General features: G+C 42.8%; 1 long non-coding RNA gene across 1 annotated transcript; it reads left to right on the forward strand.

Annotated features, from left to right (window-relative positions):
* Positions 1-864: 864 nt before the first annotated feature.
* Positions 865-9,675, forward strand: LOC311236602. Its single transcript, XR_014620229.1, has 3 exons — positions 865-994; positions 1,247-1,354; positions 9,544-9,675. It is a non-coding gene; the product is annotated as an uncharacterized lncRNA (long non-coding RNA).

A 9,675-nucleotide genomic window follows, 5' to 3' on the forward strand; every position in this document is an offset into this window, starting at 1 on the left:
AAAATGTATTACCGCCTATAATAGTGTGGGTCGTGGCTCTCTGACACTGTTATTTTTGGGTCGCGGCCTGAAAAGTTTGGGAACCCCTGCTCTAATACACATTCTCTCCCCCTCTGGACCCCCCCCCCCCCCCCCCCAGCCAGACTGCTGCTCTCTTGATACTCAGGTTGGCTGGTCCTCTTTATCTGACAGACGAGATAAGGATTGGTATTTGTTTATTTATAAAGCCCTACTTTGTAACGTGGCACTCATCTCATCTCTGCTGCTCTGGAACACTGGTCCACGCCGAACACGCTCCAGTGATCGTCTAGTTCTCCAGGTTCCCCGAGCTACAACTAATCTACAACTAATCTACAACTAATCTACAACTAATCTACAACTAATCTAGAACTAATCTTGGCAAGACTGCTTTTCTGTTTTTCACTGCAGAGGAATCATGGAATCTATTACAACGTGACCTAGAACTAAGCACTCTTTCTTTTGGAAGTTTTTAGATTTGTAATCAATAACCGCCCACCATCAACATGTAGTTGTTTCTGCTAATTGTTCTTGCTTATGAACTGTGTTATTATTATTAATTGTCTGACCTATGTATTTATGATTGATCTATTGTTTTAAATTGATTGTGTCCTGTTATGTTATGCTTTGTACTCTCTGCACCATTGAAAATGAGGGTCTCCCTCAATGACTCCAGAGTTTAAATAAAGAAAAAAAGAATCACTAATAATGATAAACTGTAAAAGATATATATAAACTTTCATCCCCTTCTCTCTTGTCCCAGGTGAACCGCAGCCATGCTCTGCTGAAGAGCCTGTCGGCTGAGGGGGAGCGCTGGGGGCAGACCAGCGAGACCTTCAAGAACCAGATGGCCACCATCGCCGGAGACTGTCTGCTGGCGGCAGCCTTCATCGCCTACTCCGGTTACTTTGACCAGCAGGCGAGACGGAACCTGTTCACCACCTGGTCCCATCACCTACAACAGGCCAACATTCAGGTCCGTCATTATGTCGATAAGACTCTTCACAATCAGTCTTGTATTCGTTTAAACCTGATTAGTTGGTGCTGATATTGGATCAGTGTTCCATGTCATCGCATTGCATCCTTGCTGCGAAATCTCATAACTCAAAACTAACTTGCACAAATTATTTACGTGTACTTTTGCATAATCATAACCTAAAGGTTCCCCTTTTAAAATGTGATGCTGGAGCTGGCATCTTACACCCTTCTGCCTGAATTTCTCCCGCAGTTCCGAAACAGATATTGCCAGGACCGAGTACCTCTCCAACGCGGATGAGAGGCTGCGCTGGCAGGACCTCTGTACTGAGAACGCCATCATGCTGAACAGATACAACAGGTCAGTATGGCTGCCATCTGATCATAAGGATACCCTTATAAATACACCTGCATATAACCCTCTATATACCTACTTATACACCTGCATATAACCCTCTATATACCTACTTATACACCTGCATATAACCCTCTATATACCTACTTATACACCTGCATATAACCCTCTATATACCTACTTATACACCTGCATATAACCCTCTATATACCTACTTATACACCTGCATATAACCCTCTATATACCTACTTATACACCTGCATATAACCCTCTATATACCTACTTATACACCTGCATATAACCCTCTATATACCTACTTATACACCTGTATATAACCCTCTATATACCTACTTATACACCTGCATATAACCCTCTATATACCTACTTATACACCTGTATCTAACCTCTATATACCTACTTATACACCTGCATATAACCCTCTATATACCTACTTATACACCTGCATATAACCCTCTATATACCTACTTATACACCTGCATATAACCCTCTATATACCGGTACCTACTTATACACCTGCATATAACACTCTATATACCTACTTATACACCTGCATATAACCCTCTATATACCTACTTATACACCTGCATATAACCCTCTATATACCTACTTATACACCTGCATATAACCCTCTATATACCTACTTATACACCTGCATATAACCCTCTATATACCTACTTATACACCTGCATATAACCCTCTATATACCTACTTATACACATGGATATAACCCTCTATATACCTACTTATACACCTGCATATAACCCTCTATATACCTACTTATACACCTGTATCTAACCTCTATATACCTACTTATACACCTGCATATAACTCTCTATATACCTACTTATACACCTGTATCTAACCTCTATATACCTAATTATACACCTGCATATAACCCTCTATATACCTACTTATACACCTGCATATAACCTTTATATACTTACTTATACACCTGCATATAACCCTCTATATACCTACTTATACACCTGCATATAACCCCTCTATATACTTACTTATACACCTGCATATAACCCTCTATATACCTACTTATACACCTGCATATAACTCTCTATATACCTACTTATACACCTGCATATAACCCTCTATATACTTACTTATACACCTGCATATAACCCTCTATATACCTACTTATACACCTGCATATAACCTTTATATACCTACTTATACACCTGCATATAACCCTCTATATACTTACTTATACACCTGCATATAACCCTCTATATACCTACTTATACACCTGCATATAACCCTCTATATACCTACTTATACACCTGCATATAACCTTTATATACCTACTTATACACCTGCATATAACCCCTCTATATACCTACTTATACACCTGCATATAACCCTCTATATACTTACTTATACACCTGCATATAACCTCTATATACCTACTTATACACCTGCATATAACCCTCTATATACCTACTTATACACCTGCATATAACCTTTATATACCTACTTATACACCTGCATATAACCCTCTATATACTTACTTATACACCTGCATATACCCCTCTATATACCTACTTATACACCTGCATATACCCCTCTATATACCTACTTATACACCTGTATAAAACCCTCTATATACCTACTTATATGTGTTAAAAACAAGATGGACAAGTACACGGGGATAAAAATAGCTAAAATAGGACTAGAAGGAGCTAAAAAAGTGGTGAAAAAGAAACAAGTCCAATCATGAATGTGTTGTTAAATAATTAAATTAATTTGTTACAGTCCACAACCCAGCTCCTCCAGTCCACAGCAGTTGGCCCGTCCTGGCCCTGCCTGGTTGTGGAGCCACCGGCACAAAGGACTGCCCAAAGCTCTTTGTGGTATGTCGGGGGGGATGAGTCTGTGGCTAAACGTGGACCGCATTGCGGTCAGCTCATCATAGAGGGGGTGGCAGGGGTTCTCAAGGATAGCATGCAGCTTCCTCCTCTGCCACCACCTCCAGACTGTCCAGGTCCGCTCCCACCACAGAGCTTGCTTTTTTTTTACCAGTTTGTTTATTTTGTCTGTGTTGGTGTTGCCCCCCCAGCATACCACAGCGAAAAAGAGGGCACCCGCCTCTACAGACTGGTAGAACATCTGAAAGACCTAAGCCCTCTCAGGAAGAACAGTCTGCTCTGTCCCTTCCTGTAGAGGGCCTTGTGTTGTCCGTCCAGTCCAGTTTGTTGTTCATGGAATTTGTAGTTCTCCACCCTTTCCACCTCCACCCCCTGGATGATGATGGGAGTTGGGGGCTTCCTCTTGCTCCGCCGATGGTCCACCACCATCTCCTTCGTCTTGCTGATGTTGAGCTGTAGGTGGTTTTCCTTGCTCCACTCTGTAAAGCTCTCCACCACAGCTCTGTACTCCTCCTCGTTGTTGTTGGTGATGTATCCAACGATTGAGGAGTCATCAGAAAACTTTTGGAGATGGCAGTTCCCGGAGCTGAAGCGGAAGTCTGAGGTGTACAGTAGAGGCTGACATGTGAGTGGATTTTGACTCCCGCTCCTTCTCACTCCCACAGAAATAATCCCATCCCATCCCAATCCCAAGTGAGAGTTTCGAAAAAATCGCACTCCCTCCCACTCCCACAGACGACTGATCCCAATCCCGTCCCAATCCCGAGTCAAACTTTTATAGAATCCCACTGCCGTTTACCAATCCTGCTCCGTTTTTCTTCCTCAGTATAAAATATGCAGTTCATGGGTCACATCATGTCTGTAGGGCTGTATGTTAACTTTTTTTGCACATAGCACTGGTGCTACAGAGGTTGATAGTTTTGTAGCACAGGCCAAAATCTTGTAGCACAAGTATAAAACGTGTTATATTTGTAACGGTCACAAATGTGCCTATTGTTTTGTGTTATTTAGTTGCAGTGCCATGTTTGGCTGTCATTTTCATGCTGACAAGTTGACGTCACACAGCCAGACACGTTACGTGTAAGGAATTATGGGATTTGGTGTTGGATGTATGGACTCTACTAGGGGTGGGAATCACCAGTTTCATCACGATACAATACGATATCGATTATTTGGACAACGATACGATATTTGCTAATATCACAAAGTCTGCCACGATACGATGCAGGTGCTTGCAATCGATATGAGACGATATCATAAGCCCATTCAACACGATCAGTAACATTTAGATCAACTCAAAAAAGGTAACGAAAATATAATTTGAAATAAATAAATTTAGCTCTTCCAGACATTTAAATGAAAAACAATCTATTGTTTTAATACAAATAGACCTGTTCACTGTAAAGTGCCACGTTTTGATATATTGAGCTTTAAACTTGAAATAACTTTTTGGAACTCACAACACACAACCTAAAACCCCTTCCTACCTCCCTCTCCCAAACAGTTCCTAATTTTTTTTTATGTTGCATGATCATGTATACATTTATTATGTATTGTATTTGTTATGTTTAAATATCAACATTATCTGGCCATCCTCAGTAAATACTATCCAACTCCTTTGACCTCACCTACTTAAAATCATTGACGTAGAGAGAGGGACAGAGAGAGGCTGAGGCTCCCCGCCCCCTCCCTTTCCTCACTGTCTTCTCTGCCTCTGACCCGGGTTAGCTTAGTTTAGTTACCGGTAGCAGCTAACTAGTTAGTTTTGGTGAGGATGCAAAGCATGTAAGATGCATTGGAAGCGTTGCAGGGAAAAACAGGGAGGGACTTATTTCCTGGTCGCAAAATGTGCACTCTAACATAACATAGCACGCTGTTGTTGTTGTTGGGCTGGCGGAGCTGCGCTTGGGAGGAAATGCCACAGGATTTTCAAAATAAGAGTATCGATATGAACCGAACGTTGCTAGCTGCCAGAGCCATAGATATTATGGCTGGAGCTGCGCTTGGGCGGAAATGAGACTTGCCACAGGATTTTCAAAATAAGAGTATCGATATGAACCGAATGCCTATCGCACCGGTGCTAGTGCAGTAAATTCATTCATCGCACAGACCGATTTTTTTCATAGCACGCTGTACAGCCCTGATGTCTGCCTTAGTTAAATGTAAAACCACCAAACATTTACATTAGTGATGCACCGATGTATCACTCCCGTCCAAATCCTGTTGATTTTGTTGTCATAGTTCCCACTCCCTTCTGCTCCCGTTGACTTTTACTCCCGGTCCTGCCCAATCACGGGATTCAAAGTGAAATTGACTCCCATCCCGCGGGAATCCCGAAAAGATGTCATCCTCTAGTGTACAGGGTGAATAAAAAGGGTGCCAATCAATGTTCCCTCTAATTTTTTTTCTGTCCGAGCAAACACTCAAACCTCCTGAGCAGACATCAGCAACTACTGAGCAACATACATCACCTGCCGATTAACCGGTTAGTTGATAAGCGGCGGTTTGTAAAAAATCTGAGAATCTTAATTTCCCTCAATGTCTAACATAAAAATATATACATTTTGCTGATACACCGAGAAATAATACAAAAAGGCATATTATATTCCTTAATCAAATATTTATTTGACCATTGATTGACGATACAGAGCAAAGTCCTTACTTTGGCGGCGGCAGTGTGAGTCGTGTAACTAACTTTTGTCTTTTTAGGAGGCTGACTCGTCATTATTTTATTAAGTGAATTATAATGCGACTTCAAGGGTGACCATATTGTGATTTTTTTTTTTAAAGAGGACACTGCCTTCAGCCTCAAGATACTTAATGATACTCAAAGTTTACTCAAAGATGCCTTATCATTATAATATATTTAAAGTATGCCTCCTCTGTATGGATATACAATTGTTTATATTATTTTATATAACAAAATAATATCTCTCTATAACCAAAGTTACTCAACATGCTGTATTATGCCTAAAGTAATCTATCTGACAAATCTCAAGAAAATAACTAAATCAACCTATGACAAAATAATATATATTTTCAAGTCTTACTGGACAAAATAAATAACAAGAAAAATATGAAGTAATGTTCTAAATAATACCTCTTCTGTATTAGAGTATCCAGCTTAAAAAAAATATCTTTATCTTTTCAATGTAATGTAAATTATAAAACAGTAACCTCACTAAGATTCTAATTTAAAAGTGCACTATGCAGTTTCAGATTTGTTGCAATTAGTGTACTAAACTAATTTATTACACACATTGCCATCAAACTCTCGCCTCGCACTGCTTTGTTTGTAATGTCTTTCTGTGTCCATGTGAGCTTTGAGATCGCCACCACTTTTATTAGACACAGAAACATATGGTCAAGCTTTGCATGCGTTGCACTCCGCTTCCAATTAGTCTTGACCGGGACGATAAATTGGGAATTTTCTCTGCAGTTAATCTGTAATGTACATTTTCGCATTGGCATTGTGAGGAGCCAGCGATGCTGGTCAGATCTGTGCTTCCTGCTCTGTTGTGTGTGTCTGTGTGAGCGCGCAGTAGCGCCGCCCACAAAGCACTGAAAGCGAGGCTTCTCTTGGTAACGTCACACGCAACAGGTTACCGTAGTATTCGGTGCAACGCGCCAGTCAATTTAACTACATGCATATTTTACACAAACGTTTCTGTGCGCGACAGATTTCAGATGTGCGTGGGAGCGTTTTGCCATGTTTGTGTACGGGCGCACCTTAGGGGGAACATTGGTGCCAATACAGTTCCCTGGGGGGCTCCAGTGTTGCAGATCAGCACGTCGGAGTGGCACCCCTGCAGTTTGACAGACTGTGGTCTGCCAGTGAGGTAGTTGAAGATCCAGGCCACCAAGTCGTCCTCCACCCCCATCACTGACAGCTTCTCAGCTAGTAGTGGAGGCTGAATAGTGTTGACGGCACTAGAAAAGTCAAAGAATGTTACCCTCACTGAGCTGCCCGTCTTCTCCAGATGTAGATGGGCCTTGTGGACCATGTAGATTATGGCATCCTCCACACCGATGTTCTGCTGATATGCAAACTGCTGGGGGTCCGTAAAGTCTCTCACCTGTGGCTTTAGGTGCTCCAGAACCAGCCTCTCAAAGACCTTCATGACCTGTGCCGTCAGAGCAACCGGCCTGTAGTCATTGAGAGTGGTGGGGCGTCCCTTCTTGGGCACAGGGACGATGAGGGATGTTTTCCACAGCCGGGGGAACCTTCTTCAGTCTCAGCGAGAGGTTGAAGAGGTGTTGGAATGTGTCCGCCAGCTCCTCGGCTCCTGTGTTCTCTCCTCTCCAGGCCCCCACAGAGCGCGCTCGTCTCTACTTCCTGCTCGCCTGGCTTCACGCCGTGGTCCAGGAGCGCCTGCGCTACGCCCCGCCGGGCTGGTCCAAGAAGTACGAGTTTGGAGAGTCTGACCTGCGCTCGGCCTGCGACACCATCGACACCTGGCTGGACGACACGGCCGAGGTCAGAGGTTGCCTCGCAGTGAACCAGACATAGAAGAGAATAGACTGTATTTTCGTCATACTGGCATACGACAAGATTAGGGACTCAAACTAAAGCTGCTGGTGATGGAGGATAAGCATACAGTCACAATACTGTACAGTGTTTCCCCTGAAAGAAGATTCAACAGCTGTGCTGCGCGCATGTGCCGCCGAAATCCATATTAGCGCACGCTGCCGGAGAAATAACTTAAAAACTGCCTTAGAATTGTTGGAGATTGTTCATGTTCATGGAGTCGTGTGCGTGTGAATTAGCTAGGATGTTTTTGGTGTGTCCGCTGACACTAGAAGTGTTCTGGAGGCCCAGGTAGCTGCATATTTGTACACTGCAAAAAAATGACATTTTATCAAGTGAAAATATCTTATATTTGGTACAATAAGTCCAATATTGAGTAGAATTATCTTATTCCACTGGCGGATCATTTTGCTTATTTTTTTCTTGATTTTTGGTCAATTTAATCTTGTTTTAAGAAAAGGTTAATCTTGTTTTCTTAAAACAAGATTACATTGGGGGGGGGGGGGGGGGAGAATTATCAAAATGATCTGCCAGTGGGATAAGAGAATTCAAGATAATTCTACTCAATATTGTACCAAATACAAGATATTTTCACTTGATAAGATCACATGTTTTTGCAGTGTAGTTGTAATCAGGGTAGATGTCCAGATTAATGACATCATGCCTCACCACTTAAGAACATGTACACTACAGGGCGGCTGGGTGGCGCAGCGGACATAGTGCTCGTCACCAACACAAGAGACTCCGGTCTCGAATCCGGGTGTCAGCATTGCCTCCGGCTTGGGCCGGCCGTCATACTAACTCGATTGGCAGAGTCAGCGGGGAGGGAAGTCGATGGGTGGTAATCTTGTGTTGTGGACAGCGACTCCTACATTTCGGTTGGGGACGCCTGCACAGCAAAAGACAGGAAATGGCGAGGGCAGTGTGAGCCTCCCGCACGTTACTCCTCGCCAATGAGAGTCCGAGCTGGCAGGTGAAAAGATGTAACAGGCTGCCTCCTTGTGTATCGGAGGGGACATGTGAGGGGCTTCTATCCTCCCTACAACCGAAGTGTGGTACTGACCCTACCTGCTAGGGCTGGGCGATAAAACGATAACGATAATTATCGCGATATATTTTAATAATCGACATTGATTGATAATAAAAAAAAATATCAATACAATTTTTTTTTCTTTTTGTGTGACCTGCAACAGGACAGTTTTAAAACCAAGAGACGGTGGACAGACTTGTCTTGCTTGTCCAAAATGACAATACTGACCAAATTGAGATTTATTTTTCTCTTGTCCATTTATTTTGTTTGCTTTCTAATTTAAAATACAGTTTGAAACTGTCTGTACACAGTAGGCTATGTGAGCTAGCAGAGCTAGTCTCCAGTCGTGAGTCACGGTGCACATGTGCGGTGGTTTGTCCACCAAAAAGGTGCCAAAAGATAGAAAAGAAACGAGCAGAGCCAGAACTGTTCAAGAGCCACAGCCAGCAGAGAAGCCGGTTTACTTTCGCTTTCAAACCAGCTGCAGCCTGAGAACTGGAGTGTGAGAGGATGTAACACTAAAGATGACGGCAACGACAAAGAATTGCTCCAAAATAAACATACATCTGTTGTTTAAAAAAAAACATATATAATAATACTTATAACAATATCGATAATTATAGATATCGAGTGATATGATATCGTTATCCATATCGTGATATCATTTTTGGCCATATCGCCCAGCCCTACTACCTGCCCCAGTGTGGTACTGACCTTCTTCACACCTTCTCCCTCGCAGGGCCGTCAGAACACCTCCCCAGACAAGATCCCCCGGGCGGGGCCCTGAAGACCCTGATGGCTCAGTCCATCTACGGCGGCAGCTTCGACAACGAGTTCGACCACCGGCTGCTCGTCACCTTCCTGGAGCGCC

This window comes from Notolepis coatsorum (genome assembly GCF_963971535.1).
Source record: "Notolepis coatsorum genome assembly, chromosome: 11".
NCBI lineage: Eukaryota > Metazoa > Chordata > Actinopteri > Aulopiformes > Paralepididae > Notolepis > Notolepis coatsorum.